The sequence below is a fragment of the Pelophylax lessonae genome (genome assembly GCF_965119305.1).
Source record: "Pelophylax lessonae genome assembly, chromosome: 4".
Taxonomy (NCBI): Eukaryota; Metazoa; Chordata; class Amphibia; order Anura; family Ranidae; genus Pelophylax; species Pelophylax lessonae.
Window position 1 is genome coordinate 454,700,320 of NC_138771.1, and position 17,812 is coordinate 454,718,131.

At 44.5% G+C, this 17,812-nt stretch overlaps 1 protein-coding gene across 1 annotated transcript in view; it reads right to left on the minus strand.

Moving 5' to 3' along the window:
- The window catches only part of LOC309553182 (protein NDNF-like), a 56,290-nt gene that overhangs the window by 16,117 nt on the left and 22,361 nt on the right, over positions 1 to 17,812 (minus strand). The gene's annotated exons all lie outside the window — the stretch shown is intronic.

A 17,812-nucleotide genomic window follows, 5' to 3' on the forward strand; every position in this document is an offset into this window, starting at 1 on the left:
CAAAACTAGCCGAGAATAGCTTTTATAAGATCTGGAACATTTATTGAACAAACTCACACTGAATATATACTCCACCAAGTCAAGTGCCTGATTACATTATCCTCTGCAGATGAAATTGTGTACAGAAATATAATTAACATATCTAAGGAACAACCAACACCAAAAATATTTTACTTTCCCACTAGCAACTAATAGATGGCAGTGATTTAATTAACTTGAGCTAATTAACTAGCAGACTTGCCACCATCAAGCTCATGAAGTACAATACACATTATTATAAGTGTAAACACATCTCCACAGTAGACAATAGGTGAGTTAATCAGCACAATCAACAATGTGTGGAAGACAGAAGGTTAAGCTGATGGCATTAGCATCTGCCATGTGTCTGACTGTGCGGAGCAGTCCCCTATTGACAAAAGGCAGCTAGGCCTTTAACGTGGATCCTAGGCCTAGAGTCCCAGAGTCTGTGTGTCTTGTGCAGATGTGGACCTGAATCCAAAGTAACATTACTCCAAGAGTCCCCCCAGCATACACCCCACAAAGAGCAGTTTTCCCTCACAAGCCAGAGCCCATAGTCAGTAGGCAAGAGGCTAGCCTGCAGTCCCCTCCAAAAGCCCCTGTCCTGAGTGAGTTTGTCACATTTTGCTAGGATGACAAGAAATGTAATATCGGGCTGCTAAAAATATTTTTTTTAATATTACTTTAAATTTGGAATTCCTATTAGTTTCTTTACCTGCGTGAGTTCTCACCTAGGCAATTAAAGTGTTAATAAACTCTGTTACACCACTTATACCTACAGGTAAGTCTATAATAAGGTTTACATGTAGGTACTGTGAATATCTTCTAAACTTGCACTGTTTAGGAGATATTCAGAGTTCATGCAGCTGGTGACATTAGCTCTGCAGTTGCGGCTTACAGAGCCGGACCTTCAGGGCCCATGCTGTAAAAGACGGCTCCCACGTACTTGCCCGGAAGCATAGGCGTGCGCAGGGGGTGTGCCAGGTGTGTCTGGGAACACCCTAATTACTCTGTGATTTCCCCTACTGCCTAGGCTTTCCCCCTGCAGTACTATTGGCTTCCCTCCTCTCCCCTCCCCCCCCCCCCCCATTACAGGGGGATGTTTCAGGATGGAGAGCAGGGGAAGGGGCTAATATGTCAGTTACCGGGCCCCTCCTTTTCTAAAGGAACATAGCTTACACACTCACTCACTGTGTTCATTCATAGATGAAGCATAGTAAAGCATTTTACTAAGTGAGTGTTTACTATGCTTCAGTTTTGAATGAACATGAAGCTGCTCAGCACAGAGGACTTCCCATTCATTCACTGTCCAGTGAAGCTTAGGCTGCAGAGAAAGGCATGTGTGTTTGAGCTTTGGGGTGCACACCCTAATGCAATGGGATGCGCACACCTATGCCCTGGAGCAGGGCCAGATTAACATAGGGGCTATTGGAGCTGCAGCTCCAGGCCCCTACCTTAATATAGGCCCCGGGTTGGCCATATTCACTGTTACCGCTCTTCTGTCACTTGTAAACACAGAAGTCTGGCTTCTATGCTCGCTTCCCCAGGCAGCTCCCTCAGAACCTCCCCACACAGCACGAAGGCCGGACAAGGAGGGACAGTTGCCGATGCATGGATGTGTTTATGGGCTTCAGAGACAGCATCCCATGTTGAATTAGGCATGCATGGCTGCACCCTTCCTCCTCTGGGTGCATGCCAAGGCACGGACCTTAAGGCCCTTCAAAATCCTCAGCTCCAAGCCCATGATGCTCTTAATCCGGCCCTGCCCTGGAGTGACGTCATTGTGCTCCCGGCCATGTAGCTGGAGGCGGCGAACATGGAAGGAAGACCTGGGGAAGATGTGAGCCCTCTCAGCGGTGACAGTGCAGCGATGGAGGGCTTTGTTCCAAGATAAGCTTCTTCTAATGTGCTAGAATGTGATGCATACTAGCACATTATGACATTGCTTGCCAAGTGCTCCCAATAGAAAGCCTCTTTCTATGGTGACACTCGAGCAGGCTCGCTCCTGAGCCATGCTCTTATAAATGGACGTTGTCCATTTAGACACAGAGCATGACTAGGCCTCGCCCCCGCTCTCTTCTCATTGGCTCACTGGCTGTGATTGAAAGCAGAAAGAGCCAATGGCTCCCACTGCTGTATGAGCCAATAAGGAGAGAGAGACTCGGGAGAGGTGCTGCCCTCATGCACATTACTGGATGGAGATGAGGCCCAGGTAAGTATAAGGGGGGCTGGGGGGGGGGGAGCTGCACACAGAAGGTTTTTTACCTTAAGGCATAGAATGCCTTAAGGTAAAAAAAAAAAAAAAAAAACCTTCTGCCTTTAGAACCATTTTAAAGAAGTGGAGTCACGGACAGCAAAAATGATATGCAGGGGGTCTAACCCTTTTTTTACTGCATTCAAAACTAAATAAAAGTTTGACTACATACTTCAGCACAGCAGTTGTTTTGTTTCAATTAGTATGTAACATCTTGTATCTACATGTAACCACAGTCAGCAGCCACTTCTGGATGGGAAAGATTAATAAACTGTTTATGAGTCACAAAGTGGTTGATTTTCTAAAGGGAAATAGACTGTGCAGTTTCCAAGCGCAGTTGTTCCGCAGCTTAGTAAATGAGGTAAATCTTTGCTTTGAATACCCAATCACATGTGTAGCACCCAATACCCAATCACATGTGTAGCACCCTCCTAGTCAGGTGCTAGATAGAAGATATAGTTTGGCATTTTCTGCTTAATAGGGAAGCAGCAGGAAAAAACATAATTGCTTCATCTGCTTATCAAAGGAGCTTGATCTTTAGTTAGGCCTGCTCAGTGTGCTCAGTGTGTATTCATCTGGTCTGAGGGAGTGTCCCCACTTTGTCCAATAGGGAGGCCTGTTGGACAGTGGGGAAACATGGCCAATGATACATAGGCTTTTGTAACCGTCCCAGTGGGTTGGCACCTGAAGAGGTGCATGAAGGGATTGGAAATAAAAGCGGAGCGCACCTGAGGCAGTGTCTTTTGGCAGGAGCAAAGTCCCAGGAGGAGGTGACGGCTGTCTCTCCTCCTGCTGCTGAAGTGAGGAAGGTGGTCCAGGCAGTCGGCCTAGGGACCAGGGGTTGAGCTGGGCTGCAGTGAATCCAGTGTGTGCTGACCGAGTGGAGCTGCTGGGCAGAGTTCTTCTGGAAAAACAGTGTCGTGAGTGCTCAAGATCTGCCCAGGGGTCTGCCTAAGAGTCGGTTCACACTGATCCGACTCAAAGTCGCCCGTGCAGTGCGACTTTGGCGCGGCTTGCAACGACTTCTCATAATGGAAGTCAATGCAAGTCGCTCCGACTTTGCAAAAAAATAGCGCAGCAACCTTTTTCTAAGTCGGAGCGACTTGAGTGGCTCTGATTAGAACGGTTCCATTGCACAGCATTGGAAGCTACCTGTCAGGCGACCAAGTCGCCTGACAAGTTGGATCAGTGTGAACCGGCACTAAGAGAGGGGGCCACTCCATAGAGGTCAAGGGGATCAAGGAGCCAGCTTACCCAGAGTGATACAGTAAAGGGGGTGCCAGTGTTCAAGCCCTGAAGATTAGGGAGTAAAGGGGGTGCCAGGAAGGGCCCTGAAGTGTTCAGCAATACAGTTTATGTCAGGATACAGCTTGCTTCAGGAGACAGATTACCCCAGGAAGCTTATCATCCTATTTCACAGTCAAAAGGCAAAGTAAAGTAAGCGGCCTAGCCGTGACCAGCTCAATCAGCGTTAACCAGCGTCCCTGCCTATTGTGCATAGTTCATTTGGTTGGAGTATCCCACTCATCCCTTCTCCTACCCAAGTTCTCAAAAAAAACTTAAAAAAGCAAAGAAACTGGACTGGTCCATGTCTGAGGTAAACACACTAGGAAATATGCCTGAATGTTCTACTGTTGCTAATGGTAACCCAGGGGAACCCACACTCAGCAGCTCCCATGGGAGTAGTTGCTATACATGCAAGAAAAAAAAAGCATTTTTACTGGGGAACTTTTTTGTATTGCTGTGTACAGTCCATTTCCCTGCCCAAGTGCACCTTATATTTGGTGTAAATTGATCTGAGTGGCATTTTGAATGGGCTCAATTTGCACTGCATTGCATCAAAAGTAGTGCATGTGCTACTTTTGGAAATGCACTGCAACCGGACCGCATGGTACAGTTATACCATGGGATGCGGTGTACCACCACATTCTAGGATGAATATAACCTTAAAAAGCGTTAGCTGGAGTTCAGCTTTTATTTGTTTGTCCATATAATTTTGCTAGTCTACGGCAGGCCACAGATCATGCAGTTTTCTTTCCTTCAACCATGGGTTGAAGGAAAGAAAATTGCTTGATTCCCTCATCATCACATTCAGTGTTGATAGGGGAATCCCTACAACAGCACTATTGTGTTCTGCCGGTGGGGAGTACGCAGAGCCTTCCCCGTCACCAAAATACAATAATCACTGCTGGCAGCTATAGCCCTTGGCAGTGATCGAGCGAAAAGCACACGACAGGCTGATTGTACTGAGGTTGAATGGTGGACCAACTTCAGTACAACTAGCCTGCCCAAAGATGGATCAGAATTCAGCCAGTTCCTGCTGACCCAGTTGAACTTTGGAAACAATTGCAAGAGCTTTTCCTGACTTGTTTACATGGCAGACCACCATTCTGTTTCTACAGGGATTAATCGTGGGTGGCCGGCGGACATTGCGTCCGCTGGACCCGCTGATTGGCTCCCCCTCTGGCCAATTAACGCGCGTGCCCTCACTGGCTATTACACAAAACGACGTACAGGTACATCGTTTCTTGCAATAGAGCCGACCTGCCTCAGTATATGTGCAGCTGCTGGTTGGCAAGTGGTTAAACAGGTGTATATATATATATATATATATATATCCATACAGTTATTTAATCCTTGTCTTGGAAGTCCATTTGGCATAGCTGTGTGCCAATTTCATAATTGTTTTCCTCTTGAATAAGGTGATAGTATCTCTAGGTCACATATATGCATTGCCTTTGTGAATCAAGTTGGAGTCCTTTGCCCCTATGTCTGCCCCCCGCAGACGATATTAGGATATACTGTGTGCAAAAGTGAAAATAGGAAAATGTCTTGATATGATAATATATGTATATGTGTAAAAAGAACCTTTGTTATATTTAGCAGAATATGACATCCTCCAATATTGGTCTTGAAGAAGCTACGCAGTAAAAGCGAAACACGTTGACCAGTGGAGGAGACCCAGCTTACAGACACCTTCCTCAGGTGTGGTATACTATACTATTTTTTGATTTGGGAGGTGATGTACAGGGGGTCTGATGAGAATTGTTATGTCATATACATTTTTTTAAAGTTTCTTATGTTTTGTGGATGCTGTTTTCAAGCGCCCTCTTTTTAACATATGTACTAATACATTTTTGATATTTTTATAAAAAATTGCTTTGGTCCCATGTGGGTGCCAATAAAGTCCATCAGCTGCAGGACAAGCTCTTGAATTTGTTTCTATAGACTTCAATTTTGGAATGTGACACAGGTAGAGGTCCTTCATTTTTCCAGTTGATCTGTCTATGGCAGTGTTGGATTTTTAAGGGGGCAAAAGGAGCAATTATCCCGGGGCCCCAAACTTCTTTTTTACTTATTTTCCTTCAAGGCTTCTGTAGTGTGTTCATTGAGGAAATTATCCAGTTTGTAGCCTTTGCCTAACTCTGGTCATGTCTCACTCCATCCCAACAGGCAGTTTTATTACATAATGATGGGTTTGCTAATACCTTTCCAGGTGTTAATGTGGTTCTTAGAATATATTCACTACTTATTTGGGAGAAAAGTAATTCAGTAAATTGACACTGATAAAGAATTTGTCTGAGAACCATCATGACCCATGAAGGACTCCGTGCCTACTGGCTGTCAAGAGCAATGTCCTCAAGATAATACAGGTTCATGAGTTAGGAAGCCCATAGATTACGTGGTTTTCTTTCCTTCCATCATGAATGTGAAAATGCCTCCTGCAGCGTTACTGTGTCCTGCCGGTTGGGGGCGGGCGGCGCAGGGAGCCTTCCCGGCCAGCAGAGCACAATGATTACTGCTGCAGCCACCGGCAGTATTTGCATGGAAAAAATCTGACAGGCTGGCTGTACCCAAGTTGATCAATTGATTAATTTGGGTACAACCAGCCTGCCCCTGGATGGAATGAACCTCCGCCGGTCCCTGCCTACCCATCTATAGCCAGCGTGAGTTAAAGATGTTGCAGATGCTAAGTGCAGGAAGAAAGACTTTTTGTAAATATTGTAGTGTGATGTATAACTGTGATGTATGACTTGCCAGTTCCAATTACCTGTGTGATGTGTATTCTTATACTCAATAAAATGGAGAGAAAATCAGAAAGGTGTCCTCTTTGGAACCTAACATATTTTTCAGAACAAATGCTGTTTATCAATCATTTTAGTTCACTTTTTTATTTGTCATATCATTTAAGTATATGTTATATATTGAGGGGCCCCGAATTTGAATTGCCCGGGCCCCCCAAGGTCTAAATCCAGCACTGATCTATGGCTGGCTTAACACTACCCTCCCCGCAGACTGACAATGCTTCTGTCCCGAGGTGTCTCATTTGCTCTTCCATCCTGTGCAGTGACACCCTACGGCAGAAAGTGTGTTACTGGTTGTATTGCCTGGTGAAAATAAAAGTAAACCGCTAACTAATGCAGACACAACATTCAAGAATTGATTATTATAACTATATTGCAGTTTTGTTTTTGGGTTTAATACTGCTTTAGGCTGGGTTCACACTTATGGGAATTGGATGTGGGTTTCCCCGCATCCAATTCGCATGACAGAGGATTGTGACCGGCTCTCAATAGTCGGTTCACACATCTCCGTGGGGGCTGCACAGCAAATTGCACAGGGGCCCTGTGCATCTTTGGCTCCGTTTCAGGTCCGAATTCAGGCAAAAATTTGAGCCTGATTCGCCCTGAAATGGAGAACAAGGACGCACCGAACCCCTGCGGTGAGCCATATCCGAATCAAGTGTGAACACAGGCTCAAGGGGGAATGAGATACCTCCAAGGCATGCATATATGATCTCAAAGTATTCATTTTTATATATGTCCCAAGACAGAAAGTTTGTTAGATTGGAGTTAGGCAACACATTTTGCAGATGTGCCTTCGCATGGCAGTGTGGCTTTACATATATTTGCAGATATATGCGAAAAAAAAACTGTTTTTAACGCAGTAGTTAAGACTTTTTTTTCGTCAATACTATCTGGTAAGTGTGTTGAGAAAATTTTTGAATCACACATTTTACTGTCCCATCAACTGTCCTGACATTGAGATACACCTGTCACCAGGATAAACATAGTCATTTGCTACCAGGATTGTAAGCTATGCATATTGACATATCTTCATTACCTGGGAGTCTCAAAACATTGTGCACTGTGTTATGCAAATATCAAGTTTATTTCCTGAGGTTGAGCTCTGAACATTCCCTCTCATGTATTTTACCAGGCTGAAGCAATAGAAGAACACTGGAGACGGGCAGAGCTTGGCTTTATCAACCAAAGTTGCTATTTTTCTAACAAGCTCTTTAGGTTTTGGGACTCCCTGCAAAGCTCCCAATTATTCTACTTCTGCATGAACAGTCCTTCTTCAGGGCCATAATCTCTCTGCTCCTCTTTGCTGCACTATGGTCCCTCTTTAAGTGTTACTAAACCCAAAACAGTAAAATCGGTATATATATGCAGTAAATCAGCCTTTTTCAACCTGGGGTGCCTTGAGGTTTCGTTAGGGGTGCCTTGGCAAAATGCCTAAAAATTGATAAATTAATAATTGTATACAAGCCAGCCGGTGGATCAAGCCTGCCTTTTCCAGTTACAGAAAGCCACAGGTTTTCATTATACACCATTACGACTTTCTAGACGCTGGCATCCCAACAACCAATGACATCATCAATTAAATAAGGAAGATGTCTGTTGCCTCCACAGCATCCTTGTTTTTTTTTTTTTTTTTTTCATAAGTTTTATTGAAATAATAAACAGCATCCTTGTTTGACCCTCCTCTGCCCCATTCCCTCAGCACTGGGGTGACATTAGCTAACTGATAGAGAGAAATTGAGGGAGAAGAGAAACATTGGAATACTAGTCAGTACCAGTGTGCAAAAGTGTATTAGCTTTGAAATAATAAATACCTCTAACGTTGGGTGTCCTACATGTGGATGTTGCTGCATTATGTAAAGCTATTAGAATAATTTTTTACATTTTAGAATGGAGTGCCTCGAGACTGTCTGTCATTTTAAAGGGTGCCTTGAGATCACCTATATTTTCAAAGGGTGCATCGACTGAAAAAAGGTAGAGAAACACTGCAGTAAAGTATTGTTGTTATACTCACTGTAGAACCTAAGGGGTTAGTCCTCTGCATTGTGTAAAAAGGCTGTTTGATCCTGTCTTCTCTGATTCCCCCTTCTTCTACTGTTCTCAATCCATATTCTGATAAGACAGAGCCTTTGGAGTCACTCTGCATATGCTGTTTCGTGTGTATTGCTAGAGAGTTTTTTTTTTCTTGGGAGAGCGTATGTGATCAGCACAGGTCCAAACAGCACTGTCCACACGGAAGGTCAGGGGTCATGCAGCCTCATAGGACAGTCAGAGTAGAAAGAAAACTCCTCCTACAAGCTTTACCCAGACACTCATAGAAGGCACAAGACTGCTCTATACTCCTGAGGAGAAAAAGTATTTAGCAGTTTATATTTACTAAAAGAATTGTATTTCCATGTTCTGTGCACTGTGGGAGACCAGATATAGTGAATGCAGGGTCCTGGGTTTAGTAACCCTTTAAGGTCTGATGTTTGATCTATTCTAAAAACGGTTTACAAAGTGTTTATAATATCGTAGGCTTTATTGTCCAGTCGATAACTACTTTATTATGTTCTCGAGGTCATTGTATTTATTGAATTTTGAGACTAGGCTAGTGATGTAGCTGGGGGCTAAGCTGTGGATTGCTTTGTAAGATGTTGTAAATAAATAAAAAAAGTATCACGGACAGTACTCAATTGTCTCTTACTACGTTCTCGGAATCTACAGTATAAAGACCATTAAGGATAATGAAGGGGACAAGCAAAATACAAGAGGAAACTTTTTTATTCTGGTCACTTATACATGAAGTGATAAATAGAATGTAATAATTTAATCAACTTTATATTATCTTAGAACTCATGAATAAAAAGACCAAGCGATCACATAGATGACATTAAAATCTAAAAATAAAAAAGGATGAAATAGCTCTTTATGGATTGATTGTTCAGCCCTGGTATTCCCATATTGTATTTGTACAAAAATACATTTTTATCCTGTTCCACCGAAGTTACCAGTGCCTTATGCTAAATAGGAATTTATGCAAAAGTGCAAGTAAAGATTTGCTATAGGAACATTTGGAATTGTGTCTAAGCATTACCAATGTTTTGAACTCCTTCTGAAAAATAGCAGTTTACCCTATAACTTGGGTCTCATAGCTGTATCTGAAGTGTGAGATCATCTAAAGCACTGTGCACACTGCTAGTCTCACAAGATCTGGAGTTAAGTTTAGTGATGTCACTACTTTCATAATGTGCTACTTTGCAATGCGTATTAACACATTATGGCATTGCCTTGCAGGGTTTTTTTTTGTTTTTTTTTTAATGCTGCAGTTTACTACCGCTTTCACTTCAACATTCACGGGTTCCATCCCGCCCATATGTCTATCCTTAGTCACTGAAATTTGTAAAAATCAATAAGGGTACATACATCACGATGAATTGGCGCTCCTATGGACCATGTCAATGTGGGGGGTCCTGCATAAAGAGCATGAAGGGTACCTCTTTGCACATGTACTCTGTGCATGGAAGGGCTCAATGGAAAAGCAAAGCAGTAAGTGGTAAGGAGTTCAAAGGCAAACCAGTAAATAGCAAGAGGTTCAAAGGCAAACCAGTAAGAGGTTCAAAGGCAAACCAGTAAGTGGTGAGGGGTTCAAGGGCAAACCAGTAAGTGGTGAGGGGTTCAAATGAAAACCAGCAGGTGGTAAGGAGTTCAAAGGCAAAACAGTAACCGGTAAGGGGTTCAAAGTCAAACCAGTATAGGGTAAGAGGTTCAAAGACAAACCAATAAGTAGTGATTCAAAGGCAAACCATTAAGGGTTAAGGCAGAGGCGGCTCTAGGCTTTGTGAGGCCTAAGGCAAATCTTAGATATGAGGCCCCACTCACGCCCAAAATGGGAAAAATAATTCAAATGATATAAATTAACTGTATAGATTGCATATATCAAGAGCCTTAAGTTGGCAGAGGGGTGCAGGGGGATGAAGTTGACAGTGGGGGTGGGGTGGTAGGAAGCTGGCAGAGGGGTACAGGGGGATGAAGATCAGAGGGGTAGAATACCAGGCAAAGGGGGGTTATGATGAGGATGGAGATGATGATGACAGGGAGTGGGTTCCTAGCAAGCTGACAGTGGGGTGCAAAGGGTGAAGAAGACAGGAGGTGGGGGGGGGGGTAGGAAGCTGACAGAGGGGTGCAGGGGGGTGAAGATGACAGGGGGTGGGTGGAAGGAAGCTAGCAGAGGGGTACCAGAGGAGGTTGAAGATGACAGGGGGTGGGGTTCAGGGGGCATGAAGATGACAGGTGGTGGGGTGCAGGAGATGAGCTGGCAGAGGGGTACAGGGGGGATGACGATGACAGGGGGTAGGAAGCTGGCAGTGGGGTATGGAGGGGGGGTGAAGAAGACAGGGGGTGGGTTGGAAGGAAACTTAGCAGAGGGGTACAAGGGGGATGATGATGACAGGGGTTGGGGTGGTAGGATACCAGGCACAGGGGAAATATGATGAGGATGGAGATGATGATGACGGGGGTATGTTGGTAGCAGGCTGACAGTGGGGTACAGGAGAGGTGATAGGAAATATGATGACAGGGGGTAGGGTGGTGGGATGCTAGGAACAGGGAGATGATGATGGGGATAATGATGGCAGGGGGTCAGTAGGTGGCATCCAGGCTCCAGCAGACTGGCTTCTCGATGATTGCCAGGGGATGGTGCCAACTCTGATGGTCAGCCACTCGCTGTCCTTACCTTTTTCTCTCATCTTCTGCTCTTCTCTTCACCTGGTACCTGGGGAATGCAGGGGAGGGGTTACGTTGTGTTGTGATGTCATCGCTATCCATTGGCCGATTGCAGGAGCCAATGGAGGAGACTCACAGTACAGCACAGAAGAAACCGATGTGAGTGCCGGGCCTGGAGTTATGCTGTATACTAGCGCCAGGCGCCGCGCCGGCAATGTTGTGGATGCGGCCGCCAGAGGCCTGGCAAGTGTGACAAGGCGAGGTTACTAGTTTTCTTATAATAAAAAAATAAAAAAAATATATTTTTTTTTGGGCAGGAAAGAGACTGCGAGGCCCCTTTAAGTACGAGGCCTTAGGCGGCCGCCTTAATCGCCTAATTAGAGAGCCGCCTCTGGGTTAAGGGGTTTAAAGGCTAACCTGTAGGTGGTAAGGGGTTCAAATGAAAACCAGCAAGTGGTAAGGAGTTCAAAGGCAAAACAGTAACTGGTAAGGGGTTCAAAGGCAAACCAGTATAGGGTAAGAGGTTCAAAGACTAACCAATAAGTAGTTGGTTCAAAGGCAAACCAGTAAGTGGTGAGGGGTATAAATGAAAACCAGCAGGTGGTAAGGAGTTCAAAGCCAAAACAGTAAGTGCTAAGGGATTCAAAGGCAAACCAGTATATGGTAAGAGGTTCAAAGACAAACCAATAAGCAGTGGTTCAAAGGCAAACCATTAAGGGTTAAGGGGTTCAAAGGCAAACCTGTAGGTGGTGAGGGGTTCAAATGAAAACCAGCAAGTGGTAAGGAGTTCAAAGGCAAAACAGTAAGTGGTAAGGGGTTCAAAGGCAAACCAGTATATGGTAAGAGGTTCAAAGACAAACCAATAAGTAGTGATTCAAAGGCTAACCAGTAAGGGTTAAGGGGTTCAAAGGCAAACCTGTAAGTGGTGAAGGGTTCAAATGAAAACCAGCAGGTGGTAAGGAGTTCAAAGCCAAAACAGTAAGTGCTAAGGGATTCAAAGGCAAACCAGTATATGGTAAGAGGTTCAAAGACAAACCAATAAGTAGTGGTTCAAAGGCAAACGAGTAAGTGGTGAGGGGTTCAAAGAAAAACCAATATGCTCTAAGGAGTTCAAAGGCAAACTAGTAAGCAGTAAGGGATTCAAAGGAAAACCAGTGAAACCAGCATATCAGCAGTCATGCAGTCATGGTGAATCATTGTGGATTGCAATATTTGAGCAAGCCAGTTACCTTATTATATAATGTGCCAATATTGTGTCATGTAATTTACATATACATGTAGCACCCTACAGGTAGGTGCTAGGTAAAAGCATAGTAGGCCTTGTCTGCCTAACAGCAGGGCCATGTTTCTTTTTGTCAGGTAGGTTTTCATGACTCCCAAGTGTGTCTTCTGAGAAGGGGAGTCTCCCCACTGGCTCTAAAGGAGGCTCCTGATAGGGCAGTGGAGGAAACCCAATCAGAGATACATTCAGGCTTGTATCTACCCCAGGAAGCAGATTCTGCCGCAGAGAATTCTGGGAGAGGATATAAGTCTGAAGGGGCACATGGCTCGGCATCTTTGGCGGGAGCAGAGTCCCAGGAGGGAGAGAACGGCTGTCTCTCCTCCTGTTTGAGGAGGTGGATGTCTCCGGGTGGCGCCTGAGGATCCAGAGTGCTGAGTTGAGCTGAGGGGATCCGGTGTGGTGAGAACCAGCGGAGAGCGAGAGGGGTCCAGTCCCAGGAAAGCCTACACAGGTCGTGAGTACTGAGGATTGCCCCTGGCAGTCTGCCTGAAGAGTTAGAGGAGACCACTTCCGGAGGAGGATCTGGGATCCAGTGTCAGCTAGTAGCAAAGGGGGTACCTAGGTTGAGGACCCTGAAGTAGCAAAGGGGGTACATAGTCAGTGGACCCTGAAGAGCTAAAAGTGTAAAGGGGGCGCCTGCAGATTGGGCCCTGAATTGAACAGAGTATCAGTTGAGAGTTGCAGCCATACGGGAATTCCCCACAAGCTACCTCTAGCCGGTGCCAGGCTGGAGAGGGTTAGTCAGTGACTTTGCAGTGCAGCAGTGTCAGCAGTTCTGTGCTCCATAGTCCTGAGTCTTCTGGACCTAGAGTCAAGGATTCAGTACTTCTTTCAAGTTACAGTGTGTTCTAAGCGTCAGTGAGCGTTGGCTAGCGTCGGCTGGCGTCAAGGCAGCGTTGACAGACATTTTTCTGGATAAAGTCCCAAGTTGTACCTAGTTGAGCCTAAAGGAGTATCCCAATCATTCCCTTCTCCCATCCCCTTATCTACAATAAAACCACAAAACAAAGATGCCGGAGTTGTCAATGTCTCAGTTCTCACACCCAGAGTCGCAGCTCACATGGGCTGGAGAGGTAACCGGTAACGATGGCAGACCCTCATCAGGCCACATGCTTGGAAACCTTGCTACATACAGTATTTGTTAGAATTATTTTTAGAATAGTATATAATATAATATTATAATAGAATATGTGAGAATTAGCACTCCTGTTACTCCTGTCATCCTATAAGCAATGCAAAGCAGATCTTGATAAATACTAAAAACAAATTCAGTACTGGTCCCATTTTTCTATAGCTGTGGTCATGCATGTGCGTATGCAGTATGTGTGTTTCAGTAAATCTATGTCCCAACATTCTGATATAATAAATCAGTAGAAATGGCCTGCAAACATATCGCAGACACTGTGATAAATGTTCTTGCTCGGTTTTGTCATTATAGCATTATTTTCATTTCAATGCGACTTTCTGTTGTGCTGCTATAGTTACAGTAGCCATAGCAACCCACTGATAATCGAAGGCCCGTGCCATCAGTCAGCGGTGTGACACAGGCCTCCTGATAAGAATGTGGAAGAATATTCTCTTGCTAGGAGCACATTTTGCTTTTCAGCCTTTTGGCTGTTCATGTGCCTTTTGCGATCTGCTTTAAAGCTCAGGTGTGACAGGGGACGACCTGCCAATTCCCAGCCCCACCCCTGAGCCATTACACCCTCACTGGCCCTGTTGGAACTTGCAAAAGTGGATCATTAAGGGTGAGCTTATGATGTTAATGTTATATTTATCTGTAATAAAAATTAATGAAAGCATCAGTGATATTGAATATTAGGTAGACCTGGATATTTTTGGGTAGATGCTGGTGGGTTGAATCACCCACTTGATATCTCTCAGGGATTGTGTTATTCTAATTCTAGATCTTACTGGATTAATGCAAGTCTGTTAGATATATTAAAATACAACAATTCGACTTTTGTAAGGATGTAAAAAAAGCACCGACAATAATAAAACAAATGTACATTTACTACATATTTGTATTGAAGCATGCAGAGCATTTGCAATCACAACCAGTGCATCATGAGTGTCCATTGGACTACAAGTGTGGTGACCTAGCCACACTTATGGTTGGTTGAGATCTGTAGGTCCCTCTGATGTGGTAATAGATGGGATTTATAGCATTTCCATTATCAGATCCTTGTGAATGGATCACGCAGCTGTGGTGTGGTGGGTTAAGGCAGTGTTTCTCAACCTTGTTTTAATCAAGGCACCCTTGAAAATCATGGAAAATCTTGAGGCACCCTTTAAAAATATATGGACAGTCTTAAGGCATCCTATTCTAAAATCTAAAAATGGTTTTGAAGGTTTTACATAATGCAGCGACATCCACAAATCCAAGTAGGACACCCAACGTTAGAAGTGATTTATTCTTCCAAAGCAAATACACTTTGCAAACTGGCACTGACTAGTGATCAACCAATATCGGTTTTTCATTGCCGATACTGATATTTTGGCCATTGCATATCGGTATTGGCTGATATTGGCCGATATTTTCGGACATTTAAAAATGTATTTATTTAGTTTTTTATTCACTTGACCTCTTGTGGAGGGATCTGGGGGTCTATAAACCCCCCCCCCCCTGCACTTAAAAGCATTCAAAACGCCAAGTTTGGCTGTTATGAATGCTGTCATTTTTTTAAAATCTGGCGCCGAGTACTCGGAAGTGATGTCATGGCATCACTTCCGGGTTTTTACATGGAGACCCGATCAGAGCCGAATGCAGCTTTGAACGGGTCTTTGGTGACCATGCAGGCTGGTTGCTCCGGGTCTCCCGGTGGGACGGGAGACCCGGGTGATCTGCGGAAGGTGGCGGGAGGGGGGGGGGAACGTCCTCTCCCGCTCCTTGAATTGACCGCTGAGCGGCTTCTCAGCCGCATCAGTTGTCATTACAAGACAGCCAACCGCCGGCTACGGACGCCGGTACCGGGGTGATGCCTCTAGCTGCAGGCATCACTCTGGTACAAGCACTTTCCCGAAATATCGGCAATATCAGTCACCGTAGCTGATTCCGATATATCGGGGAAAGTGCAGATCGGCCCTCGATATATCGGCTTTGCCGATAATCGGTTGATCACTAGTACTGACTAGTATGCCAAAATTTCTCTTCTCCCTCAGTTTTTCTACATCACTCAGCTAATGTGACCCCAACACTGATGGAGAAGGGCAGGGGAGGGTAGAACAAGGATGCTACGCAGGCAACTGACATCCTCCTTATGAACTGATGACGCCATTGGTCGTTAGGGCACCAGGAAGAAGGTTGTAATGGTGCACAATGAAACGTGTGACTTCATGTAACTAAAAGGCAGCCTTCATCCAAATGCTGGCTTGCATACAATTTTTGGACAATTTGTAGGCATTTTGCCAAGGCACCCCTGAAGAAACCTCAAGGCACCCCAAGGTGCCTTGGCACCGTGATTGAAAAAGGCTGGGTTAGGGAATATGGCCATGTTTCATTTTTAATGTTTAACTATAACTAATAATAGTCCCAACAAATCCTTCAGTTCATTTTTGTATGGAGATACTGCTTGTACACTATAAAAACAACAAACCTGTGCTTTGCCCAGGCCCAGGCAAAGCACAGGTCCATGGTAATGCCGTTAATGTTGCTCATTCTCCTTTATTCATTCACACCAGTGCTATAATAGGATAGAAGAAAGTCCTCAGCCCTGCGTCAGCACCAACGGAAATCTGACTCAGAGCTTGCATAGGCCTTTTCTCCTCATTCTTGCATTCTAGCATAACAACTTGATAAAAAATAATGTTCTATAGCAAGAAACATACCTTCCACAATAATTATGCTACCAAAGTTAAGTGTGTGCTGTAAACTGCCTCCAGCATTGCTCCTGTTTCTTCTTGCCAATTTGCTGAAGCCCAGAGTCCCTGAGTAGAAGTAAATCATAAAGCTGAACTAAACCCATCAATTTAACAGTTTCAAAACAGTTACATTCCTGGAATACCAGGATTGCTAACTGTCACATTTGCTTGTTTCCTCAACCAAACTGTCAAACCATCAAATGGCTGGTGTCATAACTGACCAAATTTGCACTGTGGCAATTGCAGATCGAACAGAAGAATCTTCCTTGGCTGTAAAGGATAAGGAAGGATTTATTCTGCTTTCAAGTTTTACTAATCCCACAACAGTAAAATCAGTCTGTATTTGCAGTAATGCATTCTTGTTATACCCACTGTGGAACCTAAGGGGTAATCCTCTGCATTGTGTAAAAAGGGGCTGCTTGATCATGTATGCACAGATCCTCCTCTTATTCCACTGATCCACTGACTCCAGAACAGGACCTGATAAGACAGAGCCTTAGGAGTCAGGCTGTACATGCTCAGTTTGGTGTGTATTGCTAGAGAGATTTTTTTTTTCTTGGGTGAGTGCATGTGATCAGCACAGGGCCAATCAGCACTGTCCAGACAGAGAGTCAGGAGCCCTGCAGCCTCGTAGGACAGCTCAATGCAGTATGAAAACTCCCCCTACAAGCTTTACCAGGAACTGATAGAAGTCACAAGACTGCTCTAAGGGCTGATGAGAAAAGGTATTTAGAAGTTTATATTTACTAAAATAATTGAATTTCGATGTTCTGTGTACTGTGGGAGACCAGATATAGTGAATGCAGAGTCCTGGGTTTAGTAACACTTTACTGCTGTCAGCAGATTGGCCTTTACAAATTCATCAGTGCCTAAAAATAGATAGCAACTGAGCATGTGCAGAGCAGGGTGAGACAGTGTATTACTGGATTTTAACCAGTATAGACACTTATTTTTAATGTTTTGCATAGCTATACCTGCAATAGGGGCCAGCCTGAAGTGGTCTAGCCAGACTTAACTAAACTTCCCTCCTCTCTTTTAGCCCAAGATTAAATAAAGACAATATGAACCAAAGTGAAACTTTAGGCTTCACAATGAAAATTGGGGGACATGCAGAATTTTTAATGCAAAAGAGACATGCTTTTATTCATTAAAGCTACTTAGCTGCCTGTCCGCCCTTGTACAGTAAGCTGTGCAAGTGCAGCTCACTGCACACACTTGGCAATGCTGAATCTGATTAAACTCACAAGCATGTGCAGGAGTGAAATCATCTCAGCCCAGCCAATGGCAGCAGCTGGCAATCAAGACCTGGAAGCTGGCAGCTCGAACATGTCAGCGGCTGACGGTGAGTTTTGGGGACGGTGCATCGCTGGCTTCAAGTTTAAGCTGGAGCCAACTTTGAAGGCACACTTTAAGGAAACTAAAAAACTACCCTTGCAGTGGGACTCCCCTCGCACTGCAAGGGTTAAATGATGTTTTTGTATAAAGGGGTATTACTGTCATACCCATGTCTGTTTTCATATTCGCTTCTCCATTGCTTCCTCACCACTTCTTCACATGATCCCCAATGCCCAGAGGTACCGGGTATTTTGCAGCAGCTATCACAGAAGC